This window comes from Meleagris gallopavo, chromosome 8, assembly GCF_000146605.3.
Source record: "Meleagris gallopavo isolate NT-WF06-2002-E0010 breed Aviagen turkey brand Nicholas breeding stock chromosome 8, Turkey_5.1, whole genome shotgun sequence".
Classification (NCBI taxonomy): domain Eukaryota; kingdom Metazoa; phylum Chordata; class Aves; order Galliformes; family Phasianidae; genus Meleagris; species Meleagris gallopavo.
The window spans coordinates 6,267,733-6,282,135 of NC_015018.2; the positions used below are offsets into that span (position 1 = coordinate 6,267,733).

A 14,403-nucleotide genomic window follows, 5' to 3' on the forward strand; every position below is an offset into this window, starting at 1 on the left:
ATCTGCTTGCAATTTGAAGGATGCATTGCTATTATTTCTTAGAAGTATGTCATGTTTTTTCTATCGCAATGGAAAAAATATAGTAATTGTGCTTTTTAATTTCAGAGTTGAAGCTTGATAGAATGTTTAAATGCTGAGTTACAACTACATGTATGTGATACTTGGCTTGCAAAGTGAAACTCCCGCCACCTGCCTTGCTTTGGTTACCTGCCACTGCTGCACTGTAGATGAAGGCTCAGCAAAACATCTCACTTTCTCTCAGCCTACTGATAGAACATTAAGGCCTGGGTTCTCACCTGTAAGCCAACAACCCTTCCAGTGAAAGGACCTGCCGGGCTTTGGCTCTTAACAGTGAGACTGCCAGCACTACTTCCTATGAACTTGTATTCAGTGCTAGCTCTGGAAAGGGAAATGTTTTGAGAGCCTCAGAAATGAAAATGTACCTGAAAGAGGAACTTACATTAGTATGATGATTTTGAGCACTTAACATGGATTTGAATTTGAACTGTTAGCTAAAATAGCTTAGAAAACAAATTTATTTTAAAACCTGCTGAAGTTTAGGCATATCTTTTCTCTAAGAGACTTACAAGCTGCTGGCTTGGTGGCAAACAGCCTTCCTTTCAAAGGAAACCAAGGTACAGCAACCACAGTGCTCAGACCCTTTGATTTGATTTTATTTTAGTTTGCTTTGCTGAGTGGAACTTACGTTATGAGCAGCTAAATAGTGACAAAGAACTAAATGCAACAGATTTGGGGGACACTGTTGGAAACTTTCCAAATAATCTACACCCTATTGCAATCCTGGGAAATGCAAGAGAAAGGTAGAAGAAAACAGCGAAGAGAATCAAAGGACAAGGTAAAAATGGATGTGTAGTGAGGGGGGAGGGAGGAAAGGATGGTTACAACTCATCTATCTTAAATGTCTAGCAAAACTCTATTGCTGTAACAGAAGCATAGAATCCATCATACAAGCAGTTGCCTCAGTTAATTATTATTTTCTTAACTTTTAGGAAACAAATAAAAACAGCTTTTGTTCTACCAGAAGCAGTTGTTATATTATTTAAGAGCTGGAATTACGTGACTGGTGGTGCCAGGTTTTTTGGCTCAACTTTCTCTCAGCTGGGGGAAATGAGCTCTGATGAGTGAGGTGTCCCAGCCAGCTGTGGGCTGTTTGCAGGATTGCACCCTGCTGGCTGGGTAGCTCTCAGCTGGGAATAATGAGCTGTGCTGAGCTCATAAAGCCTCCAGCCCCAGGGATTGTGGTTTAGTTGGAGTTGTGCTGCATGGTGTTGGGTGAAGTGTGCTGTTTTTACTGATCTTTGTGTTGGAAGAAAGTAGCACAGAGATGTGGCTCTCCAAGCTCATAAGGTACCTAACAACAGGAGCGTGAGATGTGTAAGGCTTCATTCTCTTTATGATTTTTGTACTTTTTGATGTTCAAAGTCAAGATTCTTAAGTGTATCTTTAACCTTTTTGACTGTAGAGTTCTGAGGTACTACTGAAGTGACTTCCCCACCCTCTTCATTTGAACTGCTCAGAACTAACTTGTTCGCAGGTTGATTAATGCTGATAACCATTGTCAGCAACGTGTGTTGTTGTCATCTTCTTCTTCTTCTTTTCTGTTGTAGGTCATAGTGGAAGACCCCTAGGATATCTGTACCTGTTCAGTTTCTTTATTGTTGTTACAAAGCTCTGTAGTTTTTAGGGGAGGGAACTTACTAATTGTTTTGGTCCCTATAAAAATGGTGGGGGTGGGGGGGAATAAATCCTCACCATCATAGATGAATACAGACGTGGCAAGTAGCTGGGCAGGGAAGAAAATCAAGCACATATGGTGGAGGGGAGAATATTTGTGTGTTTTGCTAATTGTTCAACTGCTGGGGTGCCTGGCTGGAATAGGAGATGGTTTCTGAATAATAATACATCATAAGTGACTATGCTTTGGAAACCTGAATGGTTCCAGGTGGGAAGCTACAAATCATAGCACAACATGCTCCCAAATTGTTTTTCAAAATAAAGAAAGCACCTTTTATTTTTGTTTTAATGCTGTAGCTGTATGTAATGGGATGTGGGACCTGAGGTTTTAAAGCAGTTTTACCTGATTATCAATCTGCTTTTGGACTCGAAAATGCTACCCATTCAGTAGACAAAATAACTTAGAGTTGCTATAATTCAATTTTTCCCTTATTAAAAAAAATAAAAATAGAGGTATGTTATTTTCTGAGGGAAATATTTTCCTGGTGGTTAACTCTAGTATGAAGGAACCCAGAATTTCAGGTGAGGTTTGCAGCTAGAAGAGCAAACAGGCATGATAGTGAATCTGAGAGAGATTTATGTATGTTTTCTATAAAGCAGCAGGAGAAAGACATGTGTTCTGTTTAATGTGCTTTCTATGTGACTTATACTGGATTAAACCCATAAAAAATTAAATACTTATCAGAAGTAAAATATTCCAGGCTACTGAAATGCATGTTTGCAAATAAATCTGAGCAGATAAAGAAATGTTTCCCTATCTAAGAGAAATGCTATTTCAGTTTACGAAGGCAGTTTTATTTACAGATTAAGTATCCAAAGGATGTGACTGCAGCACCCTGTAATGTTGTCCCACATCCTTGCTAATTGCCTGATTTTGTGTCCCTTGACTGCTGGTGACCACACTGGGAAATGGGGATGAGACTTGGTCTCAGAACTTCAGTAAGGATCCCAGAAGGGTGAGCGTGGCCCAGAGTGGGAAGTGCTCCTCAGCAAGGGTGAAGAGCCTGAGAATAAAACAAGGAAGGGGCTCAAGTGAGACTTCAGTGGGGTATGCAGCAGGGTGGTGGGCCTCTGTAGGTAACTGCATACACTTCTTATTTAATGGAGAGGTTTCCTAACATCCAGGTGATGCTGGATGGGATGCTAAGGTCAGGCTGATCCTGGCATACAACATAGGCTGGGCTGTGAGTCTCTGATGTCCAGGGCCTGGGTATCATTGCTCATCCCTTTTTGGTGGCACTCCTTGTCTTGACTGTAATCAGCTGTTCAGTGTTTGTCCAGTTTTTTGACGGGGAAATGCACACTTAAAGCAGGAGAGCAGTTTTCTCTTGCACATTTGCATGCCTGGCATTATCTTGTCACTTGTGTGTCAAAGCATCAAGTAGAGAAACATATGCTTTGAAATAGAGCTTTTGCAGAGCATTTGGATCAATGAGGGCTGTCTGTCCATGTGCTTGTAGCATCTGCCATGGAAGAATATGAAGCTATCAATTCAGTGCCTTAATAAACCCTATTTTACTCTGGAATGCAGCTGTGTTGCATTTAGCAACTGGAAGTAATTGGTGACTGAGACCACAAAGGTGTGTTGTGAGGCAAGTCCTACGGTTTTTGGAAACTAGAGGTCTACATCTTGCATGCAGCAGATGCTATGTTTGGGGGATGAAAGGCATATGGTATCTCATGACTGAGATATCATGGCCAGAAAATGGAGGTGGAGTGCAAAGACAGGAGCGAGAAAGGAACCTCTTAGAGGAAGAGGTGGCCCTCTGGGGTGATATAGCCATGAGAAGCTGTGGGCTACATTGAGGTCCTAGAGTATGTCCAGAAAAAGGCAACAAAGCTGTGAAGGATCCTGAACACAGGTCCTATAGGGAGAGGCTGGAGGAACTGGGATTGTTCAGTATCATGAAGAGGAGGCTTAGGGAAGATCTTACCACTCTCTACAACTGCCTGAAAGGAGACTGTGGTGAGATGGAGGTTGACCTCTTTTCCTAGGGTACAGCAGCAGGATGAGATTGAATTGTGCCAGGGGACACTTAAATTGGCTATTAGGAAAATTTCTTCTCAGAATGAGTGGAAATGTGTTGGCACAGGCTGCCCAGGGAGGTGGTGCAGTCACTGTCCCTGGGAGTGTTCAAGAAATGTGGAGATGTGGCACTGAGTGATGTGGTTAGTGGGTGTGGTGGGAATGGGTTGGGGTTTGACACCCATGGTCTAGTCCAAGCTTTTGGTTTACCTGGGCTGCACTGTGTAAAGAGGACTTGTCTTAGGCTGTGTAAACATAAGCTGCTCTGGAAGTAATGCCTCATATTTGTTTCCATAGAAATTACAGCAGACACAAAGAGCACACTAACACTGTGTGATAGAGCAAATTCTGACCTACAAAAAACTTTTTTTTATCCCCCAACACCATTAGTTTTGTGTTTTTGCCAGTGATGAACAGGAACTTGCAGATTTTTACAAGTGTGGCGTGCGCCAGCAGAGGTGGCCTACTGCTGAAACATGCCACCCACCACCCTCTGTGCTCACATCCACTGTTTGGTCTCCATAAGCATTCAGCAAACATCAGTGAATGTCAGTGGGTGCCATTTTTTTTCTCCAAATGGAGGAATTCAGTTCCACCCCATTGCTTCTTATGCACTTCCATACGCATATTTTGTTGGAGACGCCATTTTGTTGGAGTGTCCCTCTGCTGCCATCTGTTCCAGAATCACAGAATGGCCAGCGTTGGAAGGGACCTCAAGGATCATGAATCTCCAACACCCCTGCCACGTGCAGGGCCACCAACCTCCACATTTAATATTGGCAGGAGGGTTCAGCATCTACTGCCATACCACCAACAACCACCTCTGACACTGTGGGACAACATCATAAAACAGGAGGCATTACGTTTGTGGCAGCCCTTGTAGAATATACAATATTGTTTATATATGAATTTTATTTTTTTCTTAAAATATTAAAAAAAGAGAGGAACAAAACCGTAAAGTTAGTGGGATATTTGACCTTGTTTCTGTGACACCAATGCATCAATTTTGTTCTCTGGCACTGATTGCAATTCTCAGTGAGCTCTCGAGGCGTCCATCAGAGATTTCTGATGACCTTGAAACCTGCTCTCAAACTTCTTTATCAAACCGGCTGCGTGCACCGTATTGAAATGCAAGCAGTTACTTGTCAGAGCTGCCCTCCCCGTGCCCCGGTGTCGGCCGGCACAGCGCTAACCGAGCGCTGACGGTTGGTTGTTGCTGAGCGATGGGCGCGTGCCCGGGGCTGGTGAGAGGAGGAGGCGGTGCCATGATGGCGCTGGGCGGCTGCCTTGTGAGCTGCGCGGGGTTGCACGTGGCTGCGCTGGGTGAGCTCAGAGCTCTTTCCCGCTAATCTCAGAGGTTCTCGGAGTCGTGAAAACGTCCTTCGTACGTGTAGCGTTCAAATTGTTGTAAATGGTGGTCTAAATGTGCACTAACAGTGAGGACCTGTGATTCCTTTTGTTGGGGGAACAAAGGATTGGGATTACAGTGGATCAGCACTGCTCGAACGCCAGCCGGAGCGGAGGTGACCGCAGTAAGCTGCAAATTGCGAGCCTTCACACTTAGACACAAACAGCAAAGTAACACTTTGCTTTTGATTTGAAGTAATTAGAAATGATTAGCATTACTCAGCTGGCTTTAGTTAAGTCGGTATTGAGCGTGAGCAATGGCAGGAGATGGTTATGATTCTCTGTCGTTCCTCTTTTTTTCCAGCAGTGGAAAGAAATGGTTTAAGTATTCTGACAGTCAGAAAGGTGGAAAGGAAGAAAAAAAATAATAAAACATGCTTGTATGATTGAGTCCGAGGCATTTAAATTCTCCAGACTATTAAATTGCAGTGGGACTTAGGAGCTTAACGGCACGGAATCCCTTTGATAGTCCCTGATCAAAGTAGACATCAGCTCACTGTTGAGTGTGTTGCTTCATGTGCATAGATTGAGATTTCAAAGCTTGTAGTTTGGATGGTTAATTCAAGCCCATACCCAATATTTGTGGAAGGTTGTTTTGTTGTTGTTGGTTTTTGGTTGTTGTTTGTTTTTTTTTGCTTTCTTATAAACTTTGATCAGTTTTGAAACTGATGTCTTGGCTTCCCACCTTTTCTCTGTCTTAAGTTATCACTGTTTTTATATGAAGAGTAAACGTGTTATTCATAAAGGTGCATAAGGGTGAATGTTCTGGCTTTCATTGATGCTTCCTCCTGGAAGAAGCCTTTGCATGTGTATAAAAGCATCTAATGTGTGCTACCAAAATGTGCTTTAACTGATGGTTGTTAGAGCAGCACTGCTTTATGCTTGGTAAACCTGGTCAAGGTCTTGACGTGCGAGGAAGCTTAACTTGATGCCTTTCTCATATGAAAAGTCTTCCAGTGCTTGCTGATTACTTACACTGACCTCCTCTGAGACACCCACCCTCATAGGTATCAGACTCTTTAAGGATCATGAAGGGTTCCAACTGTTCAAAAAACTAAAATGGAACTCTTTCAGTGCTGTAAAAGGTTTCACTGATGTATGTAGAGAGGGAAAGTACATTTCAAGGGCTGTTAATGCAGAGACCATTAAATAAACTGCAAGCAAATACCGCAAATCTGCTAATGATGTTGATATTTTTTTTTTCCTTTGGTTAATTTTGTTCAATAATTCATACAGTGCCCATTATCTGAATAAATATGTCTTTAGAATGAGATTATATTTCTTAGCATGTAAACACAAAGGCAGTGTTATCTTGTGCAGTGGGAAAGGGAAGGAATATTTATCTTGTTTGCTATGTTGCAGTTACTGGATATTTGAAGTATGATAACCTCAAAAGCCCAAATAATTATCATGGTAAGGTGAATCAGCCTGAGAAACTGGAGCATTTTTTGAGGAATCCAGTGCAATATGTGGTCTTTTTTCCTATCTGAAAACCTTGAAATCAAAATGCATTGTTGTTCTTTTTAGCTAGATTTGTATTCTTACTGTGGTATGTATTCAGAATGCTCCTTTCTTCTCAGAGGGGCAAGAGACAAAGTATACAATGTTTCTCTGGCTTTTCTTTGCATCTTTACCTATAAGCATTGGTACAGTGGCATGTGTGATTTGGGGTTATGTACGTTTGTGTGGTGGCTTTGATTTGTTCTTTATTTTCTTGGTGTTGTTTTGGGGGGAAGATGAGTAGCAGTGGTGTTCCAAAAAAAGGGGTCTCAAGATCTCAGCCTTGATTCCTACGAGTTATTTACTGTCAAGCAGAATCTTGGATTTCCTGTTGTCTGCATGGATAAATTGCAGTCTGATCTTCTAGCTCAGATTTTTTTCAGAGAAGCTAAAATTGTCACCTATTTCTGTGACATCAACTTGAGGCTTGACCTGACTTTGTGACAGTCACAGAGAGTAGCTTTCTCAGTTTTCCAAGCTAGAATTAAGGAAAAAACATCTGGAGAGGAAAGGAAGAGCAGTGGTGAAGAAGCATTCCGTTTGTCCCAGTGGGGTGGATGTTGTATTTGTTTGTTACTCATAGGAAGCCCTACTGAGGCTGCAGGTGGGAGCATTCTTATACATAAGATGTTCTGGACCTGGAAAGCTCAGTTACTGCCCTGAAAGATGTGGCGTGTGTTTTTTTTGTTTTGTTTTTAAATTATTCTTCACCATCCCCTCTATTGTGCATTATGAACCTCTTTATCAAAATAGAAGGCAATTATAAGGCACCCAAACTTTCTCTTCCTTTTTAATGGCTTGAGCTCTGAAGTATTCAGTGGCTAAGGAATTGGATGGTCACAGACAGAGGATTGTGGTTCTGTGTCCAGGTAGAGGCCAGTCACAGTCATGGTGTCCCCAGGGATCTGTCTTGGGATCGGTGCTCTTCAACATCTTGATCAGTGACCTAGATTATGGGATCAGGTGCACCCTCAGCAGGTTTGTGGATGGTACCAAGCTGAGTGGTACAGACTACCCAGAGAGGTTTGGGTGCCCCATCCCTGGAGGTGTTCAAGGCCAGGCTGCAGGGGGACCATGGGCAGCCTGATCTGGTGCTTGATTTGCTTGATTTAGTGGTTGGCAGCTCTGCCTGCAGCGGGAGGTTGGAGGTAGATGGTTTTCAAGGTTCCCTTCCAACGTAAGCCATTTTATGATTTGTGGGTGCAGTCTGCCCCAAGATCTTTTTGGAGAGAGAAGGATAGTTTGAATCTTCATCTACCATTTGTAACCTAACTGCTGTGATTTTTATCTTTTAGGTTGTTGGTATTCGTTGTATGCAGCTATGAAATGTGGTAGTTGGGTGCACTTCTTTGTTAGCAAGCCACGTGCACTGTAACTCAGTCTTGTTTGAATGTGTCAATTTATTTGACGTTAGGTAGCTTGGTTTGCATGTGTGAAACAACTCAGTTTTAGATCTGTGATCTTTTTAATTGTTTGGCTTTTACACGTAAATTGGTTCCATGTCAGCCAAATACTCCTTTCATTAGGAAACAAAACACGCAGCCTGGCACCTAATGTTTCCATTAGCTTGTTTAAATAGTCTGGGTTTGGAGCTGGGCCAGATTCTTTACTCAGAGTGCGTTTTTAATTGGATTATTGGTACACAATAATTGATGTATCACCGATCCATTAGTAAAATATAGACGTTTGAAAGTGTTCTGACACATCCTGGCAGAGTTCATTTGAAATGTTTAGTTATATATGGTGGCAAAACCCTTTCTTCTTTTCATGCTAACTAATCAAAGCCAAATGGTTTCATGGTATATTTGATATAAATCTGTCTCTTAAAAAAAAAAAGTATCTTTTGCTTGTTTGAGATGCATCTTTTAGTCCTTTATCTATAAAAGAAGCAGTCGCTTTCCTGTCAACATTGAGAATGGATATCTTTATTTTTGAAGTAGGATACTGAAATAAGGACTCCTTTCTGTTAGAAGGATAAGAAATTTTTCTGAATGCATTTTCTTTGAGAACTGACCGGTTGTATCCACTTCTTCAAGTTTTATCTTTTCATCATTTGTAAAGAGAAGTTGCTAAAAGATAAATCTGCTCTTAATCTGAGAAAAGATCTCTTGTTATCCCCTAACAACTGAGTTGTGCTAAGAATTACTTGAACAGGTTCAAAGGATTTTTGAACGTGTGCCTTTGTTATGCCATCTGGATTGTTCTTTGTGACTTTCTAAAGGACAGCAGGTTGGGGAAGATCGATTTTTTTTTTTATTTTTTTTCCCTCTAAGAAGCCTCTGTGGTTAGTGCAGAATCCTCGTGTTCCACTGTCCACCACCACCCACCTATAATACTCTTGTTACATAAATCCAGCTGTAATTTGGGAGGAGGGGACTAGAAAAGAGCAAGGCCTGCTGTCTATCCCCCCAACAGCTGGAGGCAGGGCTGTGGGATTGCTGCCCTGTGTTCTGCATGGGTGCCTGTTGTGGAGGGTAGGCCAAATAGTTGCGATCTAAGTGGTGTACGGATGGGGTTTATTGTTTGTGGGTGTTGATGTGTTGGGCAAGCAGCTGTGTGAAGATAGTAGCCTGGTCTGAAGTTCCTGTTATCAAAGCCTGAGAATTCCTGTGCTGGAGAGCAGGTCAGCATGCAGGAATGGCAAACTGAAGGGATGGAGCAGGATTACAGGTTGTCACCCAGAGCAGTGCTTAAAGCCCGAGCCAAAGAACTGGAAGTTTGGGTTGCACAACTTTGCTGCAAAAAGTCAGCAGAGAAAATGTGATTCTGTATGACTTCAGTGACTGTGGTGCAGGAACATGCTGGTTTAGTGCTGCGTGGAGGTCCCCCTGAGGAGCAGGCAAGGCAATGACCCTTTTGTGTCCCTTGGATTTCCAGCTGGATCAGAAACCTCCCTTCACTTTGTGCTGCTGAGCCGGGAGTGGCTGAGAGCGCTGAGGCAGAGCCAAGGACAGGCTGAACTGGTGTCCCTTGCTGGTTGTCCTGCAGCAGGAATTTTTGTTGGATGTTGTTGGAAGCGTGAGCAGGCTGGAAAATGTTCTTGATGTCCTTAAGCTGCTTGGATTTGAAATTTCTCTTCTCCTCCCTGCCTTTTCTATCTTGCAGACTCTTCTGCTGGCACAAAGTGTATAGATCCTGCCAACATTTTCTTTGTTAACTGGCTTAGGGTTAAACCTTTCTTACTGTTTTATAAGCAGTATGTTTTCACTTTTAAAAAAAAAAAAAGTGATGCGCCAGCATTTCTGATTGAAAGACAAAAAATTTTTAGTGCAATGTAATGCTCAATTCATTCTAGAGTATCAGAAATTGCCCTCTTGCCTCTCTTGCTTAGTCACCAAATTATTCTAGTTGAGATACAGCTAACATTGCCTACCCTGCTGTAAAGGTTATTGAGGAGGGGGACCTTGGAAGCATTTCGCACTCCAAATGAAAAACCAAAGTGCCATCTCCATAGGTTTAACTCCTGTAACTGCTCTGTGCTGGGCAGGATAAGGAGACAGAGCCCTGTCTGCCTCTTGGTCTGCCTCAGACTTGAATTCAGCTGGAAGCAGTTCACAGCTGCTGCCTTCTCCTTATCCTCGTGCAGCTCTCTGAAAGCTAAAGCCATCTGTCTAGGTGCCAAGCAGCCAAAAATGCTAACTTTTTGGTCGCATCTTGAAGAAAAAAGCCCTTTCCCCTCTTGGAGGCATGGGTCAGTCTCTTTTGTTGTGATCACAATAAATGTTATTGGCATCACAAATAAGGTGGGTGCATTTTCCCACAGCTGCTGCAGGTGAACAGCTCTATCTCCCTCTAACCAAAATCTGCTACCACTGACCTTGCATTGCCTTTTGGCTGGTAGCAGGAAACCTGGCTGCCCTGGGAGCCTTTGTGGGAGTGTGTGCAGGAACCATGAATCAGGGAGCTGGTCTGATGCCTGAGACACCTCCAGAGCAGTGGGAACAGCTGCAGCTGTGTCACTTACCAATGCTTATTTCCCCCAAGCAAGGGGAAACTGAATGACGTGTGCTGTGTTTGGCATTGCTGTTCTGATTTTTTGGCCCTTTTATGAAATGCCAATCTTCCCATTTGTTTGGTTGAGTCCATTACTAAATGTTTATGAAGGACTTAGTGCAGTGGAATGGCTTTTGGCTTGAAATGTAGCCACGCTTTGCTCTGTCCTACCACCTTATTTGGCCACTCCTAAAGTGCCCTTTTGCTAGGTCACACTGACATTCATGGATCTGAGCTGGTTTATGCACAAGTTTTGGGGCTTAAATCACACCATGGGACACCATGGCTTATCTAAACAAGTGTTAAATCTCTGAAATGTGAAATCTGTAGATAAAAGCAGGCTATAAATAGAATGGTTAAAATGAAGGGAAGAAAAATTTTTATGAGGTTTCTGGTAAGGACCTGGGTAAGATTTAGTTTCACTGTATCCAAACTCCAGTCTTTTGCAAAGGCCATCTTTTGAAATGGAGTTCATCCTGTGAAGCTGAAGTGTGCAGAAAGCTCCTTTGGGCAATAGGAAGGATACTGTTGCGGGTTTTTTTTCTTTTTTAAGAATATAATCTCACTCCTTCTCTTCTTTGCAAAAAATAATGAAAAAGTGAATTACTTACAATATATCTGCTGTATATAATTAGCCAAATATTTGATCAGAGTTTCTCTGTAACTGGGGAAGTCAGCTCTGATACATACTTGCCAGAACTTGGGCAAGTTTACTTCTCCAGTGTGAGTGGCCTAAAAATTGTTTCCTTCCAATACCTGCAAGTTGCACGTATCTTATCATTGTTGAAGTAACAAAGATTGCTGCTTTTTTTTTTTCTTGTTGGAAAAATGCAGTAAGAGTAAGCAGAGAAGACTAATAAATCAGTGGCTAAAGAGGTGCTGCAAGGAAATGAAGAGTGCTGTAGAGGTGACAAAGGTGACCCTTCAGGTTAATGCATAGACACCAAGGAGGGAATGGTTGACAGATCTTTATTTTTAGTCCTCGTGCTGAATAGATTTCTGTGTTGGCCATGAGGTTTTGGCTTCTAGGGGACTCAGAGCCACAGCCAGGGTAATTCCACAGGATGGAAACTGTAAGAAAACAGCCATCTGCAGCATGGAGATAGCAGATATAGTATCATGAGTTATCATGGCTCTTAAATGTTAAAAAGCCAATTTCTCTGTAGAAGAAACAAAAATGCCCCCAGAGGATTGTACAAACAGAGGTTTCAGCTCTTACCTCAAGAAGATGAAAGAATGAAAATATACCTGAGGTGGGTTTTGTTGACACACAGTGTGACTCTGCTTCATCTTTCATGTGTAGCGGTGCTGTTACCTCTAGTTCACGCTCAGATTGTGTGATGTGTGCACACATAGAGACACTCTGTGGTGGCACAGGGAGCCTGAAACTATTCTGTGCTTGCCTGTGCTGCCTGGCTGAAGAGCTGACTTGATCCCTCGAGGGGGGGGACAGTCTCAGGTGAAGGGTCTGGTTTGCTTTGCTTAAGGTCTCAACTTATGCTACTCCCAGGCAGCAAGCTGAGCTGTGCTTGTTGCTATCTGTGGGCTAAGCAAGGCATCCTTTTCCCTTCTTCAGGCAGCTTTTCTAAGCAAGCTGCCTTTCCTGTATTTCTTTAAGAGCTGCTGTTTGTTCCCTTGCAGGTGGCATCTGGTGCTGTTTACCCCAAGCCACCCGCTGCTCCCTGGAGGAAATGTTTGGTTTTGAAGAAACACTTCTGCAGCATTGAGTGAAATGAGTGGGTGAAAACCATCAGTGACATGTGAGAGAACAGGCGTTGTGCTGGTGCAAGGTGGAAGCTTACTTCTCTGTCACTTGATCCTTGGAGGCTGGGAAACAACTTGTGTTGCACAATGGTTTCTGTGAAGCCTAGGTCACTGAAAGATGAGGAAGCCCTCTGCTGCAGCATCTGTAATCCAGCTTGCTCTTTCTGACTTCTCTTGAGAAGCTTGCTTCCTTAGACAGAAAACAGTATCTAACGTTCTGCTTATGTTCCTGGATACTAGTATTCTTATTCTAACATGGCACAAGTAATCCAGGATTGAAAAACAAGCAAAAAGCCATCACAGGATAATGCCCAAGAACACATGCATTCAGTAGTAAGCAGGACCACAGGAATGCTTTAGAAGCATAACAGCGAAAGATGCTCTTATTTATCTATTTGTTTTTTCCTGGAGAAAAAATTTACAAAGCCTATGCCTTTATCAATCATTTATTTCTTCTGGAATAAAACAAGCTCCCAACAATCTTGCATCTATCTATGAAAGTCCCTGTGCATGTTCTCCAGCCAGGATTTACAGTCCCCAGTAGATTCCCAGCACCAGCGTACTGTTCCTTAAATGAATCTTTAAGGGCTCATTTCCTTAGTTATATTCTCATTTTATTTAATTACACTTCCTGAGGAGATGTCATTCTATTTTATGTTTAAGGCTGCTGTATGCATGTGAAACAAGTGGTAGACAGAACTGGTAAAAATCGATTGTGTGAAGCTTTTTCTGACTGAGATGAAGCTTTGACTGTATCATCATCATATCTGGAAAACACACTTCTCCAACAGTGTTTTATTTGTTTTGGTTTGAATTATTTGGAGCTGTCAGAAAAAAAAAAAAAAACAGTAGGAGAAAAGAAAATTCTTATCTTTGTTGGAAGTAATGCCTTCGTTTATTTTAGGCTATACTGTCTACAAAATTTCCTGAGGTTTCTTCTGAAATCAAGATCTCAGATCTTTGAGGAGCATTACATCTAGTTCCCCAGGGTCCAGGATTCTGTCTGAATGGGAGTTCAGTGTCAGAAGGGGGGTAAGGGAAAGCAGAAGGTGTTCTCGGTATTTCTGAAATGCCTAATTTTTCTTCTTGTGACTGTTCTTTCTATTTCTGTAAGGCTGTAGCTTAGCCCTCCTTGTGTTAATTACAAGTGTCACTGCTTCCCTGGTTTCTGAAGTGCATCTCAGCAGGGATACAAGGCCAGGGTTTGTGCAGTAAACATGTTATGCTTTTATCGTTGTAGCCAGGTCTAGAGATTGTGTAGTGATAGTCTGTATATCATCGCTGACGTTACATGCAAAAGTGGCTGAAAATCAGAAGTTAAAAAAAAAAAGCTGATTGAGTAGCTCTAACAGTTGATATTAAAAAGTAAAATATAAAGGAAATAGTCGACTAACATCAGCCCAATACTTGCTCTGTAGTGTCCCCAGCAGCACCTGCTCTTGATTAATCTCAGTCCTAACCGCTATTGATCAACAAAATTACTTTCCAGTGTCATTGCTCTGGACAGAGCTTTGTGCCAGAGATGAGCAGCATCCACTTTACAGGTGGAAGAATGCCTGAGGTAGCTGGTGAGTGCTACTCCTCCAGTATATGAAGCTGTGATGGGGTGTGCCAGAAGCCCCGCGGGAAAGTTTGAATCTCCATGAATGCTGTCTGGAGCAATGCAATCCTGTTGATCTCAGGACTGCATGGAGTAACCCAAGATTTTCTGATTTTTTAAAGGGATGGTTTTGACTTGCTTCTGCAAATGAGGCCTCTGTCTACTGGTTGCTTTAATGTGAGATTTTGAGAGCTTTTACTGTATGTAACCATTTGGTCTTTCAATTCATAATCAAAAACCTTCTTCATGCCTCATCTTTTTGCTAGCTTAGTCAAAATCAATCTTTAAAATAAATGGTGCCTGCTTGAAGCTTGTCTTGGAGCAAGCTGAGTGAGTTTAATCAGTACTGGAAGACTTC

The 14,403-nt window shown here is 42.3% G+C and overlaps 1 long non-coding RNA gene across 2 annotated transcripts; it reads left to right on the forward strand.

Annotated features, from left to right (window-relative positions):
• Positions 1-1,180: 1,180 nt before the first annotated feature.
• LOC116216871 lies at positions 1,181-13,775 on the forward strand. Of its 2 annotated transcripts, none has more exons than XR_004160457.1 (2): positions 1,181-1,395; positions 12,323-13,775. It is a non-coding gene; the product is annotated as an uncharacterized LOC116216871 (long non-coding RNA). The 2 variants fall into 2 exon arrangements; XR_004160458.1 differs by having other exon boundaries at positions 1,189-1,368.
• Positions 13,776-14,403: the final 628 nt, after the last annotated feature.